The sequence below is a fragment of the Mirounga angustirostris genome, unplaced genomic scaffold, assembly GCF_029215605.1.
Source record: "Mirounga angustirostris isolate CCGP_5_RB_7025 unplaced genomic scaffold, mMirAng1.0.hap1 SCAF_17, whole genome shotgun sequence".
NCBI lineage: Eukaryota > Metazoa > Chordata > Mammalia > Carnivora > Phocidae > Mirounga > Mirounga angustirostris.
Window position 1 is genome coordinate 27,139,941 of NW_026991725.1, and position 27,027 is coordinate 27,166,967.

General features: G+C 43.2%; 1 protein-coding gene across 4 annotated transcripts in view; it reads right to left on the reverse strand.

Annotated features, from left to right (window-relative positions):
- STAT3 (signal transducer and activator of transcription 3) overlaps window positions 1-19,190 on the reverse strand; it is a 72,367-nt gene extending 53,177 nt beyond the window's left edge. For all 4 annotated transcript variants that reach the window (XM_064583189.1, XM_064583187.1, XM_064583188.1 and 1 more), the window contains exon 1: window positions 18,874-19,190. The gene's annotated coding sequence lies outside the window, so the exon portion shown is untranslated. The remainder of the gene's footprint in view (window positions 1-18,873) is intronic.
- Window positions 19,191-27,027: the final 7,837 nt, after the last annotated feature.

Consider the following 27,027-nt stretch of genomic DNA (forward strand, 5'->3'; position numbering starts at 1 on the left):
CATTTGAGAAACCTGCTGGAACACTTGGGGGAGGTTGGGAATAGGTATAAGAAAACTAACAAGTTTTTAAAAATAAAAGTATCAACTCCAGAAAAAAAGACAAGTATTTGTATATGAAAGGAAACATAACCCTAGAACACTGCTTGGCTTACCAGTGAACAATCTTTAGTCAAAATAAAACACATGATTAGTGGTTCTGCTACAGTGGCTTAAAACTTATGACCACTCCATTGTGAGGGATGGGAAGGAACAGCGGTGGTGAAAGAAACACATCCTCACCAATGATAATAGGAAGTCAAACAGTATCTAAAATTCTGAGTGGGCAAAAATAGTTGGAAAGTAGCAGTCTGGAGAGCAATAGTTGGAAGTAAGGAGGTGCAGGACAGAGGACTGTCATTTTCAACAAAAGTTTTTCCGTATTCTTCAATTTCTAAATTACTTGTATGCATTACTTGGGTAAAAATTATAATTACGTTTTCTAAGTGAAATGCCTAATACCAAAATAAAATTTAGGTAACATCATTTTATCTTCTCTCAGAAGGAACCTCCTTACTTGACTCATTCATCCATCTGTTCATTCATAAAAGAAAAACACACCGTCAGGAACCAAGGGTAAGGTATGGAATGGTGAACAGGACAGGTCTCTGTCCTCCTCGAGACAGGAGACACGGAAGACAGACAAGTAAATAAGGAAGTAATTACTACTTACGATAAGAGCAGTGAAGATGACAGGATAGTGAGTGGCTGGGGTCAGGCTGGCAAACTTTAGATAAGTCAGGGAAGGCATCTTGGAGGAAAGAACTTATCTGTCCTGGCTTCTAAAGGAAAACAGACCTTTTGGTGTTAAAATCTCAGCTTGGAGGGATGCCTGGGTGGCTCAGTCAGTAGGTTAAGTGTCTGCCTTTGGCTCGGGTCATGATCCCAAGATCCTGGGATCGAATCCCACATTGGGCTCCTTGCTCAGTGGGGAACCTGCTTCTCCCTCTGCCTGCCGCTCTCCCTGCTTGTTCTCTCTCTCTCTCTGACAAATAAATAAATAAAATCTTTAAAAAAATCTCAGCTTGAAGTTTCCAGGACCAAAAAGATAGTATAGATCTAAATGTTAAAATGGGCAGGCCTATGCTTAGGAATTCTTTTGGGAGACTTGGCTGTTCCAACTCCTCACCAAGACCCTTTAAACTAAAAATCCTTAGTGAAGGGGCACCTGGGTGGCTCAGCCAGTTGAGCATCTAACTCTTGATTTTGGCTCAGGTCATGATATCAGGGTCGTGAGACTGAGCCCCAAATCTGGCTCCATGCTCAGCTCGGAGTCTGCTTGAGATTCCCTCTCCCTCTTCCTCTGCTCCTTTACCCACTCCTGTGTGCTCTCTCTAATAAATAAATAAAATATTTTTTAAAACTCCTTGGTAAAGAGATAGGTAAATGCTGCACTCCCAGCCCCGTTATAAGCAGGTGCCTTCTCCCTTTTTTTAGTGAGGTTCCATTTGATTTTGGCCACTGAAGATTTCAGTTTATGCAACATTTTTTGTTGTTCTGCACAGGAGGGTTTTCAGGGCATCCAGTCTACCGCAGAGCTAGAACAGAAGTCAGGGTGAGACAAGAACAGGAATTTAAGAAAACTTTAGATGGGACTTGCAGATAATTGAAGAGAAGCAGAGGTATGAGAAAAGAGGGGAATGAAGGATATTCTCAGATTTTTGATTTGCACGGTGGGGTAGATGATGATGCCATTTATTTAGATGGGGGGAAACTGGGTGGGGAGAATGGCACAAACTTTGGTGAGAAAGTTTAAGAGTTATGTTTTAGACAAGATAAACAGACAACTACAAGTTGTCCGAAGGGAAATGTCAAGTGAGCAGCAGGATACAGGAATTGGGAGCCTGGAGAGGCCTGGGCACCCTCGGAAATCACCACAATGCAGATGATGTTTAAAGCCAAAGTAATGGATGAGATAACCTGAGGACAGAATATAGAAAAAGGAAGGAAAAGAAAGCCCCAGAGGCCTGGGACCCTTCAAACATTAGTGTTCAGGTAGAGGATGAACCAGGAAAGGAAACTGGGAAAGACCAGCAAGACTGAAGAAAAACCAAGGGAATATGTTGTTACAGAAACCAAGAGAGTGTTTTAAGAAAAAATGTGTTCAACTGTGTCCAATACCACTTAAAGGGTGAGCAAAATGGTGACAGTAGCTTTTCAATGTGGTAAATGCAAAAGTCTCTGGTGACACTCCACCCCATCATACCTAGTCCTTCCTTCAATTAGGTTAATGTTTCTGAACCCCAAGACAAATCCACCAAGAAAATCACATAGGCACTCACTCTTGTTACTTTTCTCCCTAGAAGAAACGACCCCCTGGAAGAGTATCTTCAGACTTTTGTCCCTTAATCTGACACATACCCCCCCCCAAAAAAGGCAATTTAAAAGGGCCCTAGAAGAATGACCTCTAGAAATAGTGATTTTTCTCCCAAAAAAGATTTAGAAATCTCCAGTATTTTTCCACTATTCCAATCTACCTGGGGTCAGTATATATGTAAGGGCAGAGAGATTACTTTAACCATAAAGATCAGTATTTAAGTCTATATTCTGGACTATAGCCTTCTGGCTAGCCCCATCTGGACTCAGGAGAATTTGAAAATTAAATCTGGGGGGTGGAGGAGGTAAGTACTTCATTTCCCTGTCCTCAGTATAGTAACCAGAAGCATTCCGAAGTTTGTTTCTGTATAAGCTGGAATTCCAGGAGAGAAATTTGTGCCAATTAAAAAAGTTTCAAGGAGGAAAAATTAAATATATCCAAAGTATACAAAGAACTCTTAAAACTCTCTCAAAAATAAGAAAACAACCCAATTTAAAAATGGGCAAAATATCTGAACAGGCACTTCACCAAAGAAGATATACACATGGCAAATATGCATATGAAAAGATGGTCTACTTCATATACCATTAGGAAACTGCAAATTAAAATGACAATGAGAGGGGCGCCTGGGTGGCTCAGTCGTTAAGCGTCTGCCTTCAGCTCAGGTCATGATCCCAGGGTCCTGGGATCAAGTCCCGCATCAGGCTCCCTGCTCGGCGGGGAGTCTGCTTCTCCCTCTCCCACTCCCCTCTTGTGTTCCCTCTCTTGCTGTGTCTCTCTCTGTCAAATAAATAAAATCTTTAAAAAAAAAAAAAAGACAATGAGATACCACTACACACCTATTAAAATGGTCAAAATCCAAAATGCTGACACCACCAAATGCTAGAGAGGGTGTAGAGCAACAGGAACTCTCATTCATTGTTGGTGAGAATACAAAATGGTACAGGCACTTTGGAAGATAGTTTAGCAGTTTCTTATAAAACTAAACATACTCTTTTTTTAAAAAAAAAGATTTTATTTATTTATTTGAGAGAGAGAGAAAAAAAACATGAGTGTGGGTAGGGGCAGAGGGAGAGGGTCAAGCAGACTCTCCACTGATCACAGAGCCCAACCCAGGGTCCGATCCCACGACCCCAAAATCATGACCTGAGCCAAAGTCAGACACTTAACCGAATGAGCCACCAAGGTGCCCCAAAACTAAACATACTCTTAACATATGATCTAGCAATCATGCTCCTTGGTATTTACCTAAATTAGTTGAAAACTTGTATCTACACAAAAACCTGCACACAAATATTTATAGCAGCTTTATTCATAACTGCCAAAACTTGGAATCAATCAAGATGTCCTTTAATAGGTGAATGGATAAACAAACTGTGGTACATAGAGGCAATGGAATATTAACCAGCAATACAAAGGAATGCGCCTATCAGGCCACAAAAAGATATGGAGTGATTTGAAAGAACATTGCTAAGTGAAAGAAGACAATCTGAAATGGCTACATACTGTATAATTCCAACAAAGACAAAAGACAAAACTATGGAGACAGTAAAAATAAGCTGGTTACCGTGGTTTGGGAAAGGGATGAATAGGTGGAACACTGGGGATTTTTAAGGCAGTGAAACTATTTTATGTGATGCTGTAATGGTGGATACATCTGTCAAAATCCATAGAATGTATAACAAAGTGAACTCTAATGTTAACTGTGGGCTTAAGTTAATAATAATGATCTATTTTGGCTCATGGGGTACCTGGCTGGTTCAGTCAGTGAAGTGTGTGACTCTTGATCTCTGGGTCGTGAGTTTGAGCCCACTTGGTCTAGAGATTTAAAAAATACATACTCTGATATGAGGAATTCTTAATTTCAGGAAACAAACTGAGGGTTGCTGGAGTGGTGGGGGGTGGGAGGGATGGGGTGGCTGGGTGATAGACATTGGGGAGGGTATGTGCTATGGTGAGTGCTGTGAATTGTGCAAGACTGTTGAATCACAGATCTGTACCTCTGAAACAAATAATATAATATATGTAAAAAAAAAAAAAAAAGATAGCAGGAGGGGAAGAATGAAGGGGGGGAAATCGGGGGGGGAGAGGAACCATGAGAGACGATGGACTCTGAAAAACAAACTGAGGGTTCTAGAGGGGAGGGGGGTGGGAGGATAAGTTAGCCTGATGATGGGTATTAAAGAGGGCACGTTCTGCATGGAGCACTGGGTGTTATACACAAACAATGAATCATGGAACACTACATCAAAAACTAGTGATGTAATGTATGGTGATTAACATAACAATAAAAAATTTTTAAAAATACATACTGGGTCATCAACAGTAACAAATGTACTACACTAATGCAAGATGTTAATAATTGGAGAAACTGTGGGGAGAGAGAGGAGAGGGTATATGGGAACTCTATACTTTCTGTTCAATTTTCCTATGAATCTAAAATGGCTCTAAAAATATATATATAGTCTGTAGGGGCGCCTAGGTGGCTCAGTCGGTTAACATCCAAAACTCTTAATTTCAGCTCAGGTCATGATCTCAGGGTCATGAGACTGAGCCCCCTGCTGGGCTCTGTGCTGGGCCTGAAGTTTGCTTAAGATTCTCTCTCTTCCCCTCTCCCTCTGCCCCTCCCCTTCACCCCTGTGCATGCTCTCTCTCTCTCAAAATATATATATAATTTTATATATATATATAATCTATTAATTTTTAAAATGTATGAGTTGAGCTTTATGAAAAGGATTTTTAAAGATAAATCTGACCTACAGAGCTTAAATTTTATTCCAGATAGATGAGCTATCTCCCCAATTAAAAAAAAATTTCTATTAAGTTTTCTCAAAATGAATAATATACTTGGAAAAATAAGTCACCTCATGTACATCATAGTTTTGCATGATGTAAGCACCCAGAAAAGAACTGATCTTATCCATCAGCGTCTACATAAGAACTTATGAAAATGCTCAATTACTCATGAAATTATAACCCAACAACGTGAGGTAGTAGACATGATTTAGAAAAAGAAAGAATAAATACTTAGAATCACACCCAGATAGAACCTGGCCTGAAGCATGAATTCACATAGGATCTCCCAGTCAAGCACTCAACCAAAGAGAACCCTGAAGTGGCCAAGATACTATAACAATTCTATCAAATGGGTTGTTGTTCCCATTTTACAGATAAGGACAGAAATGTTAAGTGATCACAAAGATAATGGTACAGCCAGAACACAAACTTGGAGTCTTCCAAATTCCCAGGCTAGTGGAGATAAACGATCTGTTTGTAAGTCTTATCTCTACTGTGTCATCTCTGACAAGTAAATTCCTCCTTGAATTGGTTATATAAGCAATATAGGAAAATAAGAATTTTACTTATGTTACATGTAATAAATGAAAGTTAACTTTATTATGAAGACATGTCTGAAGGGGTGCCTGGGTGGTACAGTTGGTTAAGCATCCAACTCTTGATTTCGGCTCAGGTCATGATCTCAGGGTCATGAGATTGAGCCCTGTTTAGGGCTCTGGAGTCGGCTTGTCCCACTCTCCCTCCCTCCCCCTCAGCCCCTCCCCTCGCTCTCGCTCACTCTCTAAAACAATTAAGTAAATAAAATCTTTAAGAAATAATATTTTAAAAAGACATGTCTGAAATAGACATGTCTAAAACTTATTATAAAGACATGTCTGAAATTAATCAAAGCAGTCAGAAACTGTCTTAATATGTTCATGTATTGTTTATCAATAAAACAAGACTGAACATTAATCTAGTAAAGTCATGAGTTTTTTGATAGTCATAATCCACCCCTGATTAATATTAAGGTCCGTAAATACTAAGAAGAGTAAACAGAATAAAAAGAAATATCTAGGGGCCCCGAGATCAAGAGCAATATGCACCTCTAACTGAGCAAGCCAGGCACCTAAGCATGCGACTCTTGATCTTGGGGTTGTGAGTTCAAGTCCCACATTGGGTGTAGAGATTACTTAAAATCTTTTAAAAGATAAATAAATAAAAAGAAAGAAAAAAGAATCTCCAAAGCATTTTTTCCGCAGTAAACTACATGTCTACCATTTACCTTTATCTCCAAAACAACAATGATTTCTAAACCCTGTGGACATGACTTTGCTAATCTGAAAAAAGACTTTAATAGCTTATGGTTCTTTAGAGCATCATGTCTCAAGCCAAGGACCACCTACATCAGAATACCTGACTGCTTGTTAAAATGACCCTAGATCTACTAAATCAGATTCCTGGGTCAAAACCATAAAATCTTCTTTTTCTTTTCTAAACAAGTATCCTGGAGGTTCTTGTACTAAAATCTTTAGACCAGGAGTTCTCAAACTTTTTGCTGTCAGGACCCCTTTATATTCTTAAAAATAAGGACCTCAAAGAGCATTTATTTATGAAGGTTATATCTACCAATATTTACTGTATTAGAAATTAAAACAGAGGGGCACCTGGGTGGCTCAGTCATTAAGCGTCTGCCTTCGGCTCAGGTCATGATCCCAGGGTCCTGGGATTGAGCCCCCATCTGGCTCCCAGCTAGTTGTCAGAAAGCCTGCCTCTCCCTCTCCCACTCCCCGTGCTTGTGTTCCCTCTCTTGCTGTCTCTCTCTGTCAAAAAAAATAAACAGAAATCTTTAAAAAAAGAAAAAAAATTAAAACAGAAATTTTAAAAATATTAATTCATTTAAAAAATAATAAACCTATTATATGTTAACATAAATAACATTTCTATGAAAAATAACTATATTTTCCAAAACAAAAAAAATTAGTGGAAAGAGTGACACTAAAAGTTTTAGAAATTTCTCTAATGTCTGGCTTAATAGAAGACAGCTGGAGTCTCACATCTGCTTTTGCATTCAATCTGTTGCAGTATGTTGCTTTGATGAAGAAAACTTGACTTCACAGTTGGAAAAGGGAGGAGAGTACCTTAATAGCCTTTACAGATAATTTTGGATATTCCTTAACACTACACCAAAATTCAACAAGTGGTAATTTCTTAAAGATCAGATGCAATGTGGATTGCATGCCTTTGGATCTCAATTAACTTTTCATACTCAGCTGCAATGAGATCCATTAGTCTACCCGGCATTTTGAATAGAATGTTTCCCCAAGCATGATTTAGTAATGTCGTGCACTAATCATTTGGAAAACACTCTCTCAGAGACACGCAGACTTTCCAAATGTCGACACATTTTGTTATAAACTATCAAAAAATCACATTTGTTTTACTAAAAAATTCCATTCATTAATATGAGAAAGCCATCAAACTCACAATTTTTCTCTCAAGTTTCCTCAAATTCTAATTTTCACTCGAAAGCTTCAATTTTATCATTGGCAACAAATATTGCCAGTTGTTTTCCTTGAAGAGACAGCTTCTCTTCTTTCATTTTTGAGGAAATGTCTACCAACATTCCGGTTGGTTTGTCTGTCATTCTTTCAAAGTAAAAACTGTGTTTCATGAAAAAAAGCAGCTAGTTTGAGATTATAACTGAAATGTTCCCACAAGAGCTCTTCCCTGAGACAACCACCATAATTCTGAGTGCAGAAGTGCTTTATGCCTGCCTCCCATTTCATCACAGAATATCAAAAAAGGCACATCCTCCAGAGTTGAAAGGGAAAGAAACTAATATTGTTTACTATTGTATCATGGACATTTTTTTTTTTTAAGATTTTATTTATTTACTTGACAGAGAGAGACACAGCGAGAGAGGGAACACGAGCAGGGGGAGTGGGAGAGGGAGAAGCAGGCTTCCCACTGAGCAGGGAGCCCCAGGGCGGGGCTGGATCCCAAGGAGCCTGGGATCATGACCTGAGCTGAAGGCAGACGCTTAATGACTGAGCCACCCAGGTGCCACCTATCATGGACATTCTTAAGTCAGTTTTTCCTTCTGTGAGTGCACTACATACAATAACTAGTGTTAGATGTAAATGCCAACTAAGTAAAAGACACAAATAACATTATGAAAGTAGCTCTGGTATCAAAGACCCCTTGTAGAAGGTCTCGGGGGCCCTCAGGGATCTGTGGACCACACTCTGAGAATGGCTCCTACAGACACCTCAAACAGAAGCATCAATGAGCAGCCTATCCAAGGGAACAATACAGAAACCAAAAACAGCTCCTGCCCCCACTTGCCCCAGGACACAAAATAGCCTGTTGCTTTAGGACTGGAGGGGTTGAAATTAATGGAACCTGGGCCCTAGCATCATAGGTATATGAACAGCAAGCTTTCAAAAAACCTGAGTGGGTGGTAGGCGCTGGGTGAGGGTGGGGAGTTGTAATATTCCTACCTGCCCAAGTGACAGACTGGAGTTTCATTTAATGACATAGCTAGATTTCTCCCCAGAATTAAAGTTTCAGAAGAAGAGTGTGCACTCTGGGGCGCCTGGGTGCCTAAGTCATTAAGCGTCTGCCTTCGGCTCAGGTCCTGATGGTCCTGGGATCAAGCCCCGCATCAGGCTCCCTACTCTGCGGGAGGCCTGCTTTTCCCTCTCCCCCTCCCCTTGCTTGTGTTCCCTCTCTCACTGTGTCTCTCTCTGTCAAATAAATAAATAAAATCTTAAAAAAAAAAGAATGTGCACTGTTAACTGAAAAGCTACATTTCTAAACCGTATGCATAGGATGGTTAAAACATTAAAAGTATAGATGTACAGATTTATTCATATGTACCCAAAGGCAAATATGAGGACATTTACCACAACATTGTTTTCTGTCTTTAGATTCTGCAGTTTATGACTATCATTAGATTAAATAAATTATTAAAATTAAAAAAAAAACTAAACTAAAAGCAAGAGGCACCTGGCTGGCTTAGCCAGTAGAGCATGTGACTCTTGATCTTGGGGTCATGAGTTTGAGCCCCACACTGGGGGGGTAGATTGTACTTAAAAAAGAAAAATCTAAATAAATGATGGCATCCATCGCCTAGAATACTATGCAGATCTTAAAAAACACTAGACAGGGGGGCGCCTGGGTGCCTCAGTCGTTAAGCGTCTGCCTTCGGCTCAGGTCATGATCACAGAGTCCTGGGATCGAGCCCCACATCGGGCTCCCTGCTCGGCAGGAAGCCTGCTTCTTCCTCTCCCACTCCCCCTGCCTGTGTTCCCTCTCTGTGTCAAATAAATAAATAAAATCTTAAAAAAAAAAAAAACTAGACAGGGGTGCCTGGCTGGCTCAGTCGGAAGAATGTGCAACTCTTGATCTCAGGATTATGAGTTCGAGCCCCAGGTTGGGTGTAGAGAGATTACTTAAAAATAAAATCTTGGGCGCCTGGGTGGCTCAGTCGTTAAGCGTCTGCCTTCGGCTCAGGTCATGATCCTGGGGTCCTGGGATCGAGTCCCACATCGGGCTCCCTGCTCGGCAGGAAGCCTGGCTCTCCCTCTCCCACTCCCCCTGCTTGTGTTCCTGCTCTAGCTATCTCTCTCTCTGTCAAATAAATAAATAAAATCTAAAAAAAAAAAAAAAAAAATCTTAAAGGGCACCTGGGTGGCTCAGATGGTTAAGCGTCTGCCTTCGGCTCAGGTCATGATCCCAGGGTCCTGGGATCGAGTCCCACATCGGGCTCCCTGCTCCTTGGGAGCCTGCTTCTCCCTCTGCCTCTCTCTCTCTGTCTCTCATGAATAAATAAATAAAATCTTTAAAAAATAAATAAATAAATAAATAAAATCTTAAAAACAAACACACACAAAAACATGAGACAAACATATTCACACAGTGTTTACTGAGATAAAGTGACAAAAAGTAAGATACAGAATTATGTGTATAATGTACTACATTCTTTGGGAAGGGAAAAAGAGAGAGAAAATAATATGTTTGCATGCATACAAATGAAATCACTCTGAAAAAAATAAGAAATGGGTAACTAGCTGTCCCTGGGAAAGAGAATTCAGAGGATAAGGTAAAAAGAAAACTTTCCGCTCACTACAAACCTTTGTGTACTGATTAATTTAAACTTTTTCTTTCTTTTTGTTCCCTAAAATATTGCTTTTACGATAAAGAAAACTGGAGTCTGGAACCGAAAAACAAAACTGATATATTCTTGCAGCAAATCTGTGGTTAAGACTAGCTAGCATTCATCTTTCCTAGGAGAAAGGGGAAGTAGTTTAATCTACAGACTGTTTGGTGTGTGGGTCTTCTCTATCCCCCACATCCAGCCTCAGTCTCCCCTACTCGGAAGATATTCTCACTGGGTATATAAGAATGGTACCCTGATTGTAAAGGTTAGGGTAAACTGAGGCAGAAGTCTGTGGAATCACACAGAGCACTTCTGACCCAGGACACCTTGGATATTTCTGCAGAAATAGGATTTTAATTAATAAGCTTTACTTTTTAGAGCAGTTTTAGGTTCAAAGCAAAACTGAGCAGAAAGTACAGAGTTCCCATAAACCGGCCCCCCAACAGGCACAACCTCACCCACTATCAATGTCTGGCACCACAGTGGTACACTGAGAAACAGGAATTTCAGATGGCTCCATGAACCCAATATTCTCCAACACAGTTATTAGGACTTTAAGGTGTCCCATGTGCATCTACACAGTTACAGTCCACTCTTATTTATGCGCTTAAATGCAAAAGGACAATAACACATAGAATTAAGAATAAATATTGATATTTGTGGGGCACCTGGGTTGCTCAGTCAGTTGTGTATCTGACTCTTGATTTGGGCTCGGGTCATGATCTCGGGGTTATGGGGTCGAGCCCCGCATGGAGCTCTGCTCTGGGCGAGGGGCCTGCTTGGGATTCCCTCTCTCCTTCTCCCTCTGCCATTCTCTCTCTCTCCTTCTCTAAAAAACCCCCAAAACAAAAAAAAACCCAGGAGTTCCCAAATTAAACAGAATGTGTTACCTGTTTTAAAAAAAGAGAGAGAGGGGTGCCTGGGTGGCTCAGCCATTAAGTGCCTGCCTTTGGCTCAGGTCATGATCTCAGGGTCCTGGGATCAAGCCCAGCATAGGGCTCCCTGCTCAGCAGGAAGCCTGCTTCTCCCTCTCACACTCCCCTTGCTTGTGTTCCCTCTCCCAGGGTCTGTCTCTCTGTCAAATAAATAAATAAATAAAATTTTAAAAAATAATAAAGTAAATAAAAATTTTAAAAAGGGGGGGCACCTGGGTGGCTCAGTCGGTTAAAAGTCTGACTCTTGGTTTCTGCTCAGGTTACGATCTCAGGGTCCTGAGATGGAGCCTCACCTAGGGCTCCGGAGTCTGCTTGTCCCTCTCCCTCTGCTCCTTCTCCTCTCTCTCAAATAAATAAATAATCTTAAAAAAAAAAAGAATAAATATTGATATTTGGCTCCAGAATGCTGCAATTGTTCCATCTGCCCCTATGCATAAAACAGTCACCATCTTAATTATGTTTTATTTTGGTTAACGTTTCAATAAATTTGCTTTCCCTAAACATATTGATAAAAAGGGGCCCAAATACCAAACTGATCTGTCAGACAAAATCAGTCTGAGATTAAATATTTATCGTGTCTAAACCACAAGTAGAAAAAAATTCAAAGATTGACTACTTTAATGCTAACTCAATGCAATGTTGCACTCTGATTGGTTTATAGGAGAGGTAATTACACAGCTAACATCTGGGCTTTGGGGTTTTGAAGATTACCTTGGTGGGGAGAGAAAGGGAGAACAAAGGAAAGTCTTATGCTTTTCTGTCATAGAAACAGCATATGCTAAACAGCAAAACAAAAGTAACATTAGAAAAGACTCGAAAAACATGCATTTTAGGAAGCTTTCACCTAACCAGGTGCTCAAATTCAGACTCAAATCCTCCATTTCTCATAACCAGAATGAGTGGTCAGGATACCGAAAACTAATAAAATCAACCAACAAAGCGGGAAAACAGGTGGTTAACACCAGACTGGGCAGGGTTTTCCTAAATTGAGCTCACCTTCGCTAATCTAAATCAGTTTTCAGAAATGTCTTTTACAAAAACTACCCAAACATCCCCCTAATAATTTGTGCTCCTCCTCCACAATAGGGAAGCCATTTATTTACCAGAAGGTTTACTTTCTCTTTCAAGCTCTGCTGGCTTCCTCCTGCCCCACATACGTGCTAGAAGCAACAGGGTGGCCTTTCTTTCCTGGCTTCTCGGATCCTGAACGGGAGAGCCAGTGTGAGAAAACTTGTTTCAGGGAGAAGCTGAGTGGTTCTTTTTTTTTTTTTTTTTTTAAGATGTTATTTATTTATTTGACAGAGAGAGAGTGAGAGAGCACAAGGTGGGGGAGCAGCTGAGGGAGAAGGAAAAGCAGGCTTCCTGCCAAGCAGGGAGCCTGATGCGGGACTCGATCCCAGGACTCTGGGATCATGACCTGAGCCGAAGGCAAGTGCTTAACCCAATGAGCCACCCAGGCACCCCGCTGAGTGATTCTTCTTAACCGCAAGGCTATTTTGAATACAGATGCGTTTGCGAAGGAAAGTTACAGGACAAGAAAATAAAGCTCTACTCCTCCGGTGAAAACATACGCACTTACACACACACACACGAAAACGTACTCACTTACACACACACGTGAAGGGACAAATTACCTCCTAGCCTCAGACAGGTCATTCATTCCACTTGGGATGCGCCACACCCCCAAACAGTATGCAGCCCCACCTTCCGTGTCTGGCTCCTCTCCCCCTCAAACCTTCAACATCATGTGCACTTTTGGTGTTATGAACTCCAAGGGACTGTTCAAATTCCTAAGTGGTAATACATTTTTAATGTGTCGAATATTACTTAAAATAAATGGCCCACAATCATAGGCTTTGGAAGAGGCAAAGAGACCTATCACATGGGCATTCGTGTAAACAGGAATTTACGGTTTGCCTATTCCTTTTACGTGACAGCCTCCATCTCCTCCACCACAATGTAAATCCCCCTGGTCCCTATTCATTTAGTTTTTTCCTATTAGGTTAGAATCTCCCAATTACTCCTTCTTTCCTTTGGGTCATTAATGGCTACCATGAATCATAACTTGCCTGACTTTGTAGGTAGATACTGCAGTTTTTAATGATATTAATTATTAGCACTCAAATTTTAGCTATCTGCCAGGCACTGTGCAAAGTGCTTTACATTATCTTGTGGGGTGCCTGGCTGGCTCAGCCGGTAGAACATGTGACCCCTGATCTAGGGGTGCTGAGTTCAAGCCCCATATTGGGCATATTGCCTACTATAAATAAACAAACAGGGGCACAGTCATTTGGGTGTCTGCCTTTGGCTCAGGTCGTGATCCCAGAGTCCTGGGATCGAGCCCTGCATCAGGCTCCCTGCTCAGTGGAGAGCCTGCTTCTCTCTCCCTCTGCCTGCCGCTCCCCCTGCTTGTGCTCTATCAAGTAAATAAATAAAATCTTTAAAACAAACAAACATATACATATATATGCACATTATCTTGCTTAATCCTCACAACTTCCCTACAATGAAGCCTGGTATTTGTATTTTATGGCTAGAGAAACTGAAGCCCAGAAAAGTTAAAGCAACTGACCCAAAGTGTTAGGGGTGCTGGATTTGGGATTAAAGCCCAAGGAGTCTGACCTCACAGCCCATTCTTTTACTTCCTATAGCAACTTTGGATCATGAGACCCTTGAACACACGGCCCAAGCATTTTTACACTACAGTATTACCTTGGGAAAGTTCAAAATAAGTTCCTTGTCCAATGTACTTATAAAGCCAAAGGTCAGGCAAAAGTTCAGTGATTAGAAGAGTCATTTATTCTTCTGGGTGGGGGTAGCAGAAAGAAAAACCAGATAATCCAAACCTTATTGTATTTTGGGGGGTAGATTTGCCTTCCTTATTGTTCTTTTATTAGGCTACTAAAAAGAAGTTTGCAAAAAATGTGTCCAAGATAAATTGGTAAGTAGAAAAAGTTGCAAAAAATCTGGAGATATACACACCATTAAACATTAATACAACTATTAACAGGATATATATATATATAAAATACACATAGCTTATAGTTCTACAAATGTGAATGTTTTGTAATAGCATATATTTCTTTTGTAAGCAGGACCAAACAACTTAGTTTTAATGACATGTGAACCCAATAAGAACAGAAGAGTAGGGGGAAGAGCTGTAGCTCAGCGGCTTCCTCTCCCCTCAGTTCAGCCCTCCTAAATTAAGAACCTGCACTTGGGGGCACCTGAGTGGCTCAGTCGGTTGAGCGTCTGCCTTCAGCTCAGGTCCTGATCCCAGGGTCCTGGGATCGAGCCCCACATCAGGCTCCCTGCTCAGTGAGGAGCCTGCTTCTCCCCCGGTGTGTGCTCTCTCATCTCTCTCTCAAATAAATAAAATATTAAAAAAAAAAAAAAAAAAGAACCTGCACTTGTAGATCCCTGGACACTCTCTTCTGTGTTAAGCCTCTACACATTCATGTTTCCTGGCCTTGAACACAACTGTTCACAACTCAACTTTGTTGGGAGAATTCCTATTCACCCTACAAAACCCCGTTCATAGGCATTCCGACCTGATAAAACCCCTCTGTGATAAAGCCTTTTCCCACCCCTGAAGAGAATGAATCTCTTTTCTGGGATATTTTATAGGAACTTAGATTTATGGAGTTCTCACTGTGGGGCAGGCATTATGCTAAGCATTTTACCTATATTATCTCATTGACTCTTCAACAGACCTAGGAGATAGGCCCTGTTATCCTCTACTTTTACAGATAAGAAACTGAGACTCAGTTCTGAGGAGGAAGTAGCAGATCCAGGATCTGATCCCAGACGAATCTGACTCCAGAGCATCAGATGTGATGTGAACCTCTTATCCTGTCACCTCCCCTGCCCTGTGTCCATCCTGAAGCAACTCACACCCTGGTCCGCACAATGCCTCTAGTTCCATGAAAATAGTAAAATAGTAACAATATTTCATTACCCTTGGATACCGCCTAGCATAGTAATTGGCTTTCAGTATAAAATGTTTGCTGATAATAAATAAATTAAAACAAAACAAAAATGAAATAAAACGTTTGCTGCCTGACCGAAGAGTTGTGATAATCCTAACATAATGAGAACTGAGCAGAACGGAAATTCATCCTTCCACATGCTGTTCCTTTTAAAAACTAGAGACTTTTTTTTTAAAAGATTTTATTTATTTATTTGACAGATACACAGTGAGAGAGGGAACACAAGCAGGGGTAGTGGGAGAGAGAGAAGCAGGCTTCTGGCTGAGCAGGGAGCCCAATGTGGGGCTCGAACCCAGGACCCTGGGATCATGACCTGAACCGAAGGCAGGCGCTTAACGATTGAGCCACCCAGGCGCCCCCCAAACTGGAGACATTTCAAACAACTGACCAAATGGCCAAAGTATCATCTGGCCATCCAGCCTAAAGTGCACCATAGTAAGCCGAGGTTCCGAGTGACAAATGTGTAACTGGGACATTAATTCTTTTCACCATAACTGACAAAGACTGAAACAGCCCGGCAATGTCATCCTGCTGGATCTCACCAAGGCTGCTCCAGGAACCAGGACTTCTTCAAGATTTGGGGACATCCTCAAGTGCTCTTTTGGTGTTTTTTATAAATGACCCAAAAGTTATAGTAAAATTGTTTAAATATGGAAGACATAAAATGTAAGTGGCCATTTACAGTCAATTAAAAATCCTAAAAGACATTTCTGCACTTAAACACATCAATCTGTTAAGTCAGAACACCTCTCTGGGTGCTGGCCCAACTTATAAGCTCAGGCCCAAGGACAACTCCCCTAGGCCATGTGCACTGATCTACTTTGTACAAATTAACCAATGCCAGGCACGCGCCCAACACACAGTAGGCACTCCATAATTAAACACCAATACCTGGCCTCACAAATCTTTGGAAGGACAAAACCTGAAATTCCAGGGTCTAGCCTTCAAGGCCTCTTATACGAGTAGACACTCCTCCCCTACTTACCTTCCTAATCTACCAGGATTTTGTTCCTATTGTACCACCATACCTCCTCACCCCAAATTCTTTACACCTATCACATTTCAGCTATTATTTGGGACCCATATCAAATCTCTCCTTTGGCAAGAAGACTTCCTAGGCCATTCCAGGCCTCGTAACCTCTCCTTCCTCCAAAGACCATAGCACTTAGTGCAGCACTGTCCAACAGAACTTTCCAGGACAATGGGAATGTTCTATAGATGTGCTTATATATACTTTAATATGTAACAGCTACCTTTTTGGATGGCACAGGCTTAACACCTCACCACCTCTTTGAGGACATGTTGCCCTATAGGGATAAAGCATTTATCAAGGCCCCTCAGTGGACTGCAAGTCCTGTGAACAAAGCCTCTGATTCTTCATGGCAACTTTCACAAAGTTGCAAAAAGCAAATATTTGTTGATCTGTACACCACCTCTGGGGAAACCATAAGGTAAAAAGGTGCTGGACTCAGCATCTGGAATGGTCACAACCTCTGCCCCATCTCACATCAGAAAGTCAAGACAAGCAGAGGCAGGAGGAGAAAGCAACTTTCTAGAGACACAAATGATCACTGATCAAGCCACAAGGCACTCTGGATTTAAATGGCATTTTTATCTCTCTCCATTAGCAAATAGCTAAATTCTGATGACAAGTTACGCTGACTAAGAAGTTAGTGACTTCCCAAGTTGTACAAAGCAGATGGAAAAATAACCTAAGCAAAACCCTAGTTCTACTTCTTTTTGCATCTGTTTATTGGCTATCTCCCTTGGAGTCTTACAGCCTATTTGTGGTATTTCACTGTCCAGATAGATGTGAGAATTTCAGTGACACTTTTCCCAGCAGGGTCTACACTCACTGTAAATCAAGATCTAATATTTAACATAGGTCAAAATAACACAAAATATGCCAAAGGTACAAGTTCTACCACTATGACACTCTGCTGCCTTGGGCAAGCGCCTTGTTTCTTTAGCCTCAGTTTCCTTATCTATAAAATGGGGTTAATGTCATACGAACTATCTACCCTTTGTAAGGCAAGTCACAGCTGTGGATATTTCTAAACAGTTATTCTTCCCAAAAGTACTATATACAGAAATAAAAGACCCGTGAATTTGCTAGTGGTTCTCTGTGGTGGATATGCTAACAAATATATAGACTTTAAGATCAATCCTCCAATATCTACAACAAATTTTTTTTTCAGTATTCCAGACTTTTTTTCCCCATCCCACTATGCAAATGTCTGAGCAAAAATTCTGCTAGTGTTCCAGTCCGGCACATGTAACAAGGAAATAAATGTGTCAACTCAGGGAACACAGACATATTTAATATAAAACAGAAATTTGGCTGAATCAAGTCATAACAGTCTAAATCCACATATGAAAGACTGAGATGATTTATCGTTCTGATTTATTCCAACCAATGCTTTATCAGCACAGCCAGCCAAAAAGTTACAACCCATACACAGAATATAGCCTGTAGATGCACACATGATAAAAACCAGCAGATACACATTATGTACATTTTTATTTTTTTTTAAGTGTCAATACCACACACACTTGATGTAACACAGAAAGATGTGCACTAAACATGGAAAAAGCAACTTGGATGATGGTTTGAATTTCGCTAACTAAAGCCCAACCACACCCCCCAATCACAGGTAAAGTTTGCACGATCGGCTTCGCCAAGGCCAGCCTGTCTTTGTTTCCCTCTGCGTTTACCCAAGATCTTGGCTCAAAGACAGAAAACTCCCACACTCGATTGGTTCATTCTGTCCTGTGCAATTAAGCAACACCACAATCCAGTGAACGCAAGGGCTCAATTATTTATCTTCTGGCCAAGTTTACCAGGTGTTTATAAAAGAACAATGTCCAGGAAGAAAGAGGTTTATTTCTCTCTAGAACTGGCTTGATGGGGGTTTTATTTTGCTTTGTTTTTAGAAGGGGAGGAGGGAAGCAAGGTTTTATCTAGGGAAAAAAAAAAAAAGAGTGGAGGGAATTTATAAAGAGTACAAGACTGTCAATTTCCCTACAGGAAACTTGATTCTTATGCAATAATCCTACCCACAACCAACCAGCCTGTGGGGCTGTAGGAGGAAGACACCTATTCCCACCTCTAGAGGGGCACAGCTGGCTCCTAAAGGAGAGGGAACAGGGCAAGGCCGAGGAATTGGCTCAGCCGGGAGCCGCCGGGCGCCGCCGGGCGCCGCCGGGGAGAGGGGAGAAAGCTCTTTCCAACACCCCCACCTCCCGCCCGTGATCTCTGCCGGCCTGACAGTTGCTCCTGTGGCCGGAACGTCCCCAGAGCCTCTGGGAGCAGGAAGTCGGGGGGCTGTCCCTCACTCCTGCCACCCCCACCCTGGAGTGACCTCGCCCCACTGTCTTCCCCCTTGAGTCCATTTTCTCTCTTCCTCGGCGTCTGCCCTTTCTCCAAAGAACGAAACTTCCTTCCAGCGCCCCCTGTCCCTTCAGAGGCCCGCTCCTGTCATCCCGGGAGTTGTCCCTTCAGATCGACCCTCGCGTCTCCACGTATTCCCCCCCCCGCCCCACTTAAGTTTCCATCCACAACTCCCCCAAACACTGCAGAGGCTCCCGGCCCCTCCCGCGCCCCCCTCCGGATCCCCAGGCCTGGGGGCCGTCGGCCCCACCCTTCACCCCCTTCACCTGTTTCTCGGGCTCAGGCCCGATAGGTCGGGGCTGCGCTTGCGCCGGGGTGCGGGCCGCGGGGCTCCCTCAGGCCGCGGGGCCTCTCCTGGCAGACACCGAGAGAGAGCGCCGAGCAGGGCAGCTCGTCAAGGATCCGGTTCGGGCTCGCTCGCTCCGCGGCGACGTCGGAACCCCAGACTCCCCTCCCCGTCTACGCCGCGGCAGCTCCGGAAACCGCTGAATTACAGCCCCTCCAGCCAATCCCCGCCCAGCCCTAGCCTGGCAGAGACACGCCGCTTCTGCATAATTCATGAAACGGCCAGTTTCCCCGGCCTCCCAGAAGCACTGGTGCATATACAGTACACCCGAAGCCCCACCCACTGGCCAATGAGAAGAGCCTCTGGGTAAAGGGCGGGGCCAACATTAGGCTGGGAACGCCCCAGTTCTGGCTGTTCCTAGCACTTAGTGCTCCTCCCTCCACCACAGCAGAAGAAGAGCCGCGGCCTTGGGCACAGAAACCCGGGGGGAGGGAGGGAAGATTACCGGAATGTCCTGCTGAAAACTCAGCTGAGTTCCTGGCAATGCCTGACGTCAGGACACTTTAAATGCCCCTGATGCGGCTCTCTCCTGCCTGCTCTCCCTTTTCCCAGCCCTTGGCACCACGTGGGGGCGAGTTTGCAAGCCACTTACCACGTGGGAATCAACCAGTTAGACAGTCCCCAGGTATCGCCAGATCCTCAGGGGGCCCAACGCCAGAATTGGGTTTCTGGGGACAGCAAAAAGAACATGGGTGACTCCCGCCTGCTTTGAACTTCAGTTTCTGCGTGAGTCGGGACACACACACCCGGAAACATGACGTGGAAATAGAGTAATTACTGGAGTGCGTGGGGAGAGGGTAGTGGATTTAACCCTGTCCTCCGTTCCGTCGCTTCAAGCATCAAACGCCAACGGCTCTCGCACATTGGCGGGTTCACAAGAAGGCAGACGGCAGCGCATGTGAAGATTGACACATATACACATTATTTTTATAAGTCTGAGCTGGAATACTTGAAATTGCCTGCCTTTTTCTTCTTCGTCTAGTCTACTTCGATTCCAAGTTTCACTGCATTGAAGCCAGTAGTTTATAGGAAATGTAGACATTTTACCTTACAAAATAGGGGATGTACCTTGCATAATGGAATGGTGTGTGTGTGTGTGTGTGTGTGTGTGTTTGCTCACGCGCTGACACTATCAGGGTTTTTAAAAATAACAGCTAGTAATATTTGTGTTTATTGTGTTTAATACAAAGAGGTATAAGGATGAAATCTAAACAGGGCGCTTATGGCACCATCCAGATAACCCCGATGAGGTTTTTTTTTTGTTTTTTTTTTCTTTTCTTTTCTATTTAAGATTTTATTTGACAGAGAGAGAGAGCAAAAGCAGGGGGAGCGACAGGCAGAGGGAAAGGGAGAAAGAGAAGCAGGCTCCCTTTGGGGCTTGATCCCAGGACGCTGGGATCATGACCCAAGCCAAAAGCAGACGCTTAACTGACTGAGCCACCCAGGTGCCCCTGATGAGTTTTTTTCAATGAAACTTTTCATTTCATGGTTCAATGAAACATGTCCTTGTTTCGAAAAATGAAGTAGCTTAGAAAAGTCAAAAATTAAAAATGATCATCTGTCGCCTTCTGGTGAGAAATTTCTCAATTTCTGGTGAGAAACTCAATGACTCTTAACCTTTGGGGGACGAAGGGGGGTTGTCACAGATGCTTCTGAGAGTCGGCTAGAGACTGTGGATTCTGGCCCAAGAAATTTACAGCATGACTTTTACTCACAAATTCTGATGGTTCCCCAGATACCTGAAGCCCAGCCAAAGACTCCAGATTTGGATTTTTTTTTTTAAGATTTTTAAATTTATTTTGCGAGAGAGAGAATGAGAGACAGAGAGCATGAGAGGGAGGAGGGTCAGAGGGAGAAGCAGACTCCCTGCCGAGCAGGGAGCCCGATGCGGGACTCGATCCCGGGACTCCAGGATCATGACCTGAGCCGAAGGCAGTCGCCTAACCGACTGAGCCACCCAGGCGCCCCAGATTTGGATCTTAAATCCAAGTGAGAGGTGAAAGCATCTATAGCACAACTGGTAAAGTCACTGGTGGTGGAACTGAGTTTCCCATTGCCCTCCTGTAGACCCAGCCCAGTCCTAGTGTGGAAATTACTGTATTTATCTGGTGTGTGTGTGTGTGTGTTTATCTTCACCCCAGAACAGTAGAACAGATACCCTTACCTTCCATCTCACCTAAACTCTGCTTTAGCTGTGCTATTCCATGCAATTGACCGCCTCCCTAATAACATAAGTTCTGATATTTGTTTTGTTATTTACTGCTTACAAAGCACTTACTCATTACCTCTTTTCTTTTTCACAATAATTATATGTAGCCGATAGAAGCCATATTATTTACCAATAGAAAACTAAGGATAAAATAGTGTGACGCTCTCTGGGGCGCCTGGGTGGCTCCGTTGGGTAAGCAACTGCCTTCAGCTGAGGTCATGATCCCCGGGTCCTGGGATCGAGTCTCACATTGGGGTCCCCCTGCTCTGCGGGGAGCCTGCTTCTCCCTCTCCCTCTGCCTGCCACTCCCCCTGCTTGTGCTCTCTGTGTCAAATGAATAAATAAAATCTTAAAAAAAAATAAGTGTCTTGAGAGTGTGACACTCTCAAGATCATGGAGATACTCAGCGGTATACCAGGTGGGTTTAGAGCCAGGTTTTTGGACTCCCCATCCCATAGCTTTGTTCCATCCACTCAAACCCCGCCCTCCTCCCTTGACTCCTCAGCAGATGGCCATTATTTCCCTCACTGCCCTCCCCCACACGCACACATAAAATATTCCCCTGAGCCTATCTGTTCCACCTATAAAACCTCTCTCCAGCCTCACTACTGGCCTTTCTCCACACTCTACCGAATCCCCCCAGCTTACAGATGGCTTACAGTTTCTCCCACATAAGCCAATGCTTTGACCTGAACTCTGTTTTCCAGCCTCCTTCCCTTCATACCATACACCTTAAACTCCCACATTGAATTTATCACCCTCAGCCAAACATGTCAACACCTTCTCTTTATGCCTTTGCAGATCTTCTTCCCTCCGCCTGGAATGCCTTCTCTTTCTTCATTCTCAGCCAGAAAACTCTTATTCATTCTTCAAAACCCAGTCCAACATTACCTCCTCAGGGCTTTCTGAAATTCTTCCCGGCAAAGTTAATCTCCTGCCGGACTCCTTTAGCAGCTTGTTTCCCCATCCAGTACAGCACTCTTTACCTTGGACTGCAATGTCTTCATTAATTAGCCTACTTCCTGATAAATGAAATTAATAGTTAACACGTATTAAGTAATTACCATGCTCCAGGAATTGTACTAAGCTTTTTACCCTGATTACCTAATTTGATCCTCACCAATACCCAGTGAGGTAGGTACTATCATAATTCTCATTTTCAACTGAGAAAATTATGGTTGAGAAAGTGAAAGATGGGTCCAAGTTCCCACAACTGGAAACTATAGACAAACCCAGAATGAGAATCAGGTCTGGCTGACTCTGAAGCCTGGACTCTGCCTGCATGCTTAAAACACATCCCAGGGGTGCCTGGCTGGCTCTGTCGGTGGAGTATATGCCTCTTGATCTTGGAGTCATGGGTTCAAACCCCACGTTGGGTGTAGAGATTACTTAAAAATATATATATACAGGGGCGCCTGGGTGGCTCAGTCGTTAAGCGTCTGCCTTCGGCTCAGGTCATGATCCCAGGGTTCTGGGATCGAGCCCCGCATCAGGGTCCTTCTCCGTGGGAAGCCTGCTTCTCCCTCTCCCACTCCCCCTGCTTGTGTTCCCTCTCTGGCTGTGTCTCTCTCTGTCAAATAAATAAATAAAATCTTTAAAAAATATATATATATATACATATATATTATTTTATATACAATACATATAAGATATATTATATTTATATATTATATATTATTATATATAATATGAATATATATTTATATTTTTATACATATAATCCTGTAGGAATATAGCTGTAGGTTCCTGGAAGGTTGAACCCCTTCATGCTCATTTTCATAATTCCAGCATATAGCATCCATCCCAGAACTCACTTGAGCATGAGTTAAATATTGATAAACGTATATTGAGTAATCATATTAGAAATAGCTAACGTGGAGTGTTTACTATGAACTAGCCACTGCTCTGAATATATATATAAAACCCAGCTATTAACTCACTTAATCCTTACAATGACCCCATGAGGAAGATACTGTGATTTTACAGATGAAGAATAGGAGGCTTACCCTAGGTTAAGTGACTTACCTAAGAACACAGAGTTGGTAAATGGCAGATCCAGGATTAAAATCCAAGTACGTCTAACTCGAGAGCCTGAATGGCTGCTCTTCTTTGACTATATCCCCAGGCTTAACTTTCCTCTTGGATTCCCAAGGAAGAGTCTAAAAGAGGGGAAAGATGAGGGCGCCTGGGTGGCTTAGTCGGTTAAGCGACTGCCTTCGGCTCAGGTCATGATCCTGGAGTCCCGGGATCGAGTCCCGCATCGGGCTCCCTGCTTGGCGGGGAGCCTGCTTCTGCCTCTGACCCTGCCCCCTCTCATGTACTCTCTCTCATTCTGTCTCTCATATGGGTAAATAAAATCTTTAAAAAAAAAAAAAAAGAGGGCGCCTGGGTGGCTCAGTTGGTTAAGCGACTGCCTTTGGCTCAGGTCATGGTCCTGGAGTCCTGGGATCGAGTCCCGCATCGGGCTCCCTGCTCGGCAGGGAGTCTGCTTCTCCCTCTGACTCTCCTCCCTCTCATGCTCTCTGTATCTCATTCTCTCTGTCTCAAATAAATAAATAAAATCTTTAAAAAAAAAAAAAGAGGGGAAAGATGAGGTGCCCACCCTCTACCCATCAAGTGAATAAACAGAGTCCATCCCATTCAGGCCTGTAGTGGTTTATAAACATGTCTGCAAATTCTTTGATACTTCTCCCATTTAAAGGTAGAGTCTGATTCCACTCCCTCGGTAACTCACTTTTAATAAATAGAATACAGCGGAAATGATGCTGTATGACTTCTGAGGTGAGGCCATAAAACATGATACAGCTTCCACATGACTTTCCCTTGGGACACTCACCCTTAGAACTGTTTGAAGAAGCCCAAGCTATATGTAGAGGCCCCATGTATGTGTTCTGGCCAACAGTCCAGCTAAGGCTCAGCTGACAGCAAGCGTCAACTTGAGTGGAGCCAACCCCCAGATGGATCCAGCCCCCAGCTTTCAAGCCACCCCAACAGAGGCCAAGTGAAGCAGAGGTGAATCATTTTTGCTAAGCCTTACACAGATTACAAATTCATGAGCAAAATAAATGTTGTCATTGTCTTAAACCAGTTTTGGGGTGGTTTGTTACATGGCAATAAGTAAGTAGGATAAGTTTCCATTTATCATTTCAGACAGACTCAGGAACTATAAGCTAGATCAGGAACTGAGACTGATCAGACTTTGCAAGGTTCTAGAAACTGTTTTTTTTTTTTAAAGATTTTATTTATTTATTTGACAGAGAGAGACACAGCAAGAGAGGAGCACAAGCGGGGGAGTGGGAGAGGGAGAAGCAGGCTCCCTGCAGAGCAGGGAGCCCGATGAGGGACTCGATCCCAGGACCCTGGGATCATGACCTGAGCTCAAGGCAGTCGCTTAACCAACTGAGCCACCCAGGCGCCCCAGGTTCTAGAAACTTTATTTACTCTCTCTTCCCTGGAGAAATTAGCAGTTAAACTCCAAATCAAGAAGACTTGGCAAAGAAGAGATGTGGAGAAGAATCTTGGGGGTGACAAATGGGTGATGAGTCACTGTGGTGACCAAAGGGAGCAAGGGGCAACTTGTGTGTGTGATGGAACCCCTGTGGGGCTCAGCGACAGAAAGGCTTGCCAGGACTGCCCAACTTCCCCCTCACTAAAATAATAAAAAAGAGCATCTCTCCTTCCTCCTGTCTGAAGAACAGTCCTCCCTCCTCAATATTTTCAAGGCAAAGCTCTTTTCCTATGCTGCTTAAAACATCATTCATGCCATGTCATTCTGTCCCTTCCATGGCTGTCCACGCAGCTTAGGATAAAACAATTCTCCTTTTTCTTATCCCTGCCAAGGCCCTGCCTATCCCACCAACCTCCCTCCTGCCCACTAAATTCCAGCTAGTCCGTTTTCCACCTCGGGGCCTTTGCACAGGCCATTCTTTTTCCTTCTCCAAATTTGGCACATGCTAGTTCCTTCTCACCCTACTGGTCTCACCTGCTCAGAGAGGCAGGTGTAACTGTGTTGTGTAACTACCCCCACCGACAGTTGCTCCCAGCATGTTAATCACTATCTTCATGTGCTGTTTCCTGTGAACTCTTATCATTCTCATTTTATTTATCTGTATAAAGTTTCTTATCTGTCAGTTCCAGGAAAATGAATCTTACCTGTTTGCTGCTCCCTTGTCTCCCAGGTGCTGGGCATATTGTAGGTGCTCATTAAATGCTTAGTGAATGAGTGGAAGTGCTCTTGGTCCCATACTTGCCCTCTCTGAGTTATCAATTCTCCTCTCCTTCCTGACCTTCTCTACTTATTCTTCTCTTCTGTCTCTGAAGATATTCCTTCTTTTTTTTTTTTAAAGATTTTATTTATTTATTTGAGAGAGAGAATGAGAGAGAGAGAGAGAGCACATGAGAGGGGGGAGGGTCAGAGGGAGAAGCAGACTCTCCGCCGAGCAGGGAGCCTGATGCAGGACTCGATCTCGGGACTCCAGGATCATGACCTGAGCCGAAGGCAGTCGCTTAACCAACTGAGCCACCCAGGCGCCCCTGAAGATATTCCTTCTTTCCTATCTTGACCCTCAAGTTACCCCCCCTCCCATCAGTCCCCCATGTCCTTACCCCCACTTGTTCTACCAAGGTAGCTTCTGTCCTTTTTCTCCATAGGACAGTGCTCTTGAAGGCCATTAGGGATCTCCTCCTCATCAAAGCTAATGTCTTCTTCTCATCATTTTATTTAACGTTGCTGTAGAATGTGGTACTGTCAACCATCTCCCCTCTTGTCTCTTAGACATTCTTTCTTCCCTTGAGCATTGCAGTGGTCAATAGAAGCCATTGCATTAACTACAAAGCTGATGGAGCTGAAGTGAGACACATAGGGATTGAATCCTGGCTTTGACACAGAATGAACTGCGCAGCCCTGGCCAAGTTCCTTACCCTCTCTGAGCCTCAGCACCCACATCTTCGAATGGAGTACATAATTCTGACTTTGATTAGTTTACTTTAAAATGTCTTTGATCAGAAGATAATCTCAAGTTAACTGTGAAGCATGGCTGATAAAAGCCAGATCCTGGCAGGGTCCACAGCTCGGCCACCACACCTATGCAGCAATGTGACCCTGGGCCAGTTGCGTGACGTCTCTGAGCCTCAGTTTCCTCCTCAATGAAACAGGAACTATGAGAGCACCTCCCTCATAGGTTGTTGTGAAGATTAGACAAGATAACCTGCCAAGCATTCAATGCAGCATCTGGCTCACGACACCCCCTCAATAGATGTTAGCTATCATTATCTTATGCAATTTTTTTTTAAATCGCAAAATCGGGGACACTTGTTGGAAGGAAACCGAGATTTCTCCCAAATTCCAATAAAGAGTTGAACAACCACACCTTGGGAAGGGCAATTTCAGGAACCTCACCAGAGGGAGTCTTTGTAGAACATCTCATTTGAGCTATGCCTATCCTTTGTTATGACTCGAAGCTGTTGCTGAAAATGTTCAGGCTCTGTGGCTGTGAGCTCAAAATTCTGAATTGCAGGCAGAGAGGATTTCACTGGCCCAGAAAGGACCAGATCTCCATCCTTGACAAGGCAGCTGTGGACAGGGGCAGGGGTTATGGTCACCCAGTGGAGACACAGCCCTGGAGGGAAAGGGCAGGGGCTTTTCTGAGCAAAGAGACATCCAATACTGATCAGAATTACCTGATAGATAATGTTTATGAAAGTACCCTGCACTCAGCAGGATGTCCTTCCCCCTCTCTGACCATCCATGACCCACTTTGCTGCTCCCCTCTTCCAATCCCCACAACCTCCTAAAGGTGGGCACTCCTGCCTTTAATTCTAAATTCCATCCTCTTCTCCCCCTGATTCTCTCCCTTGGCAAACTCA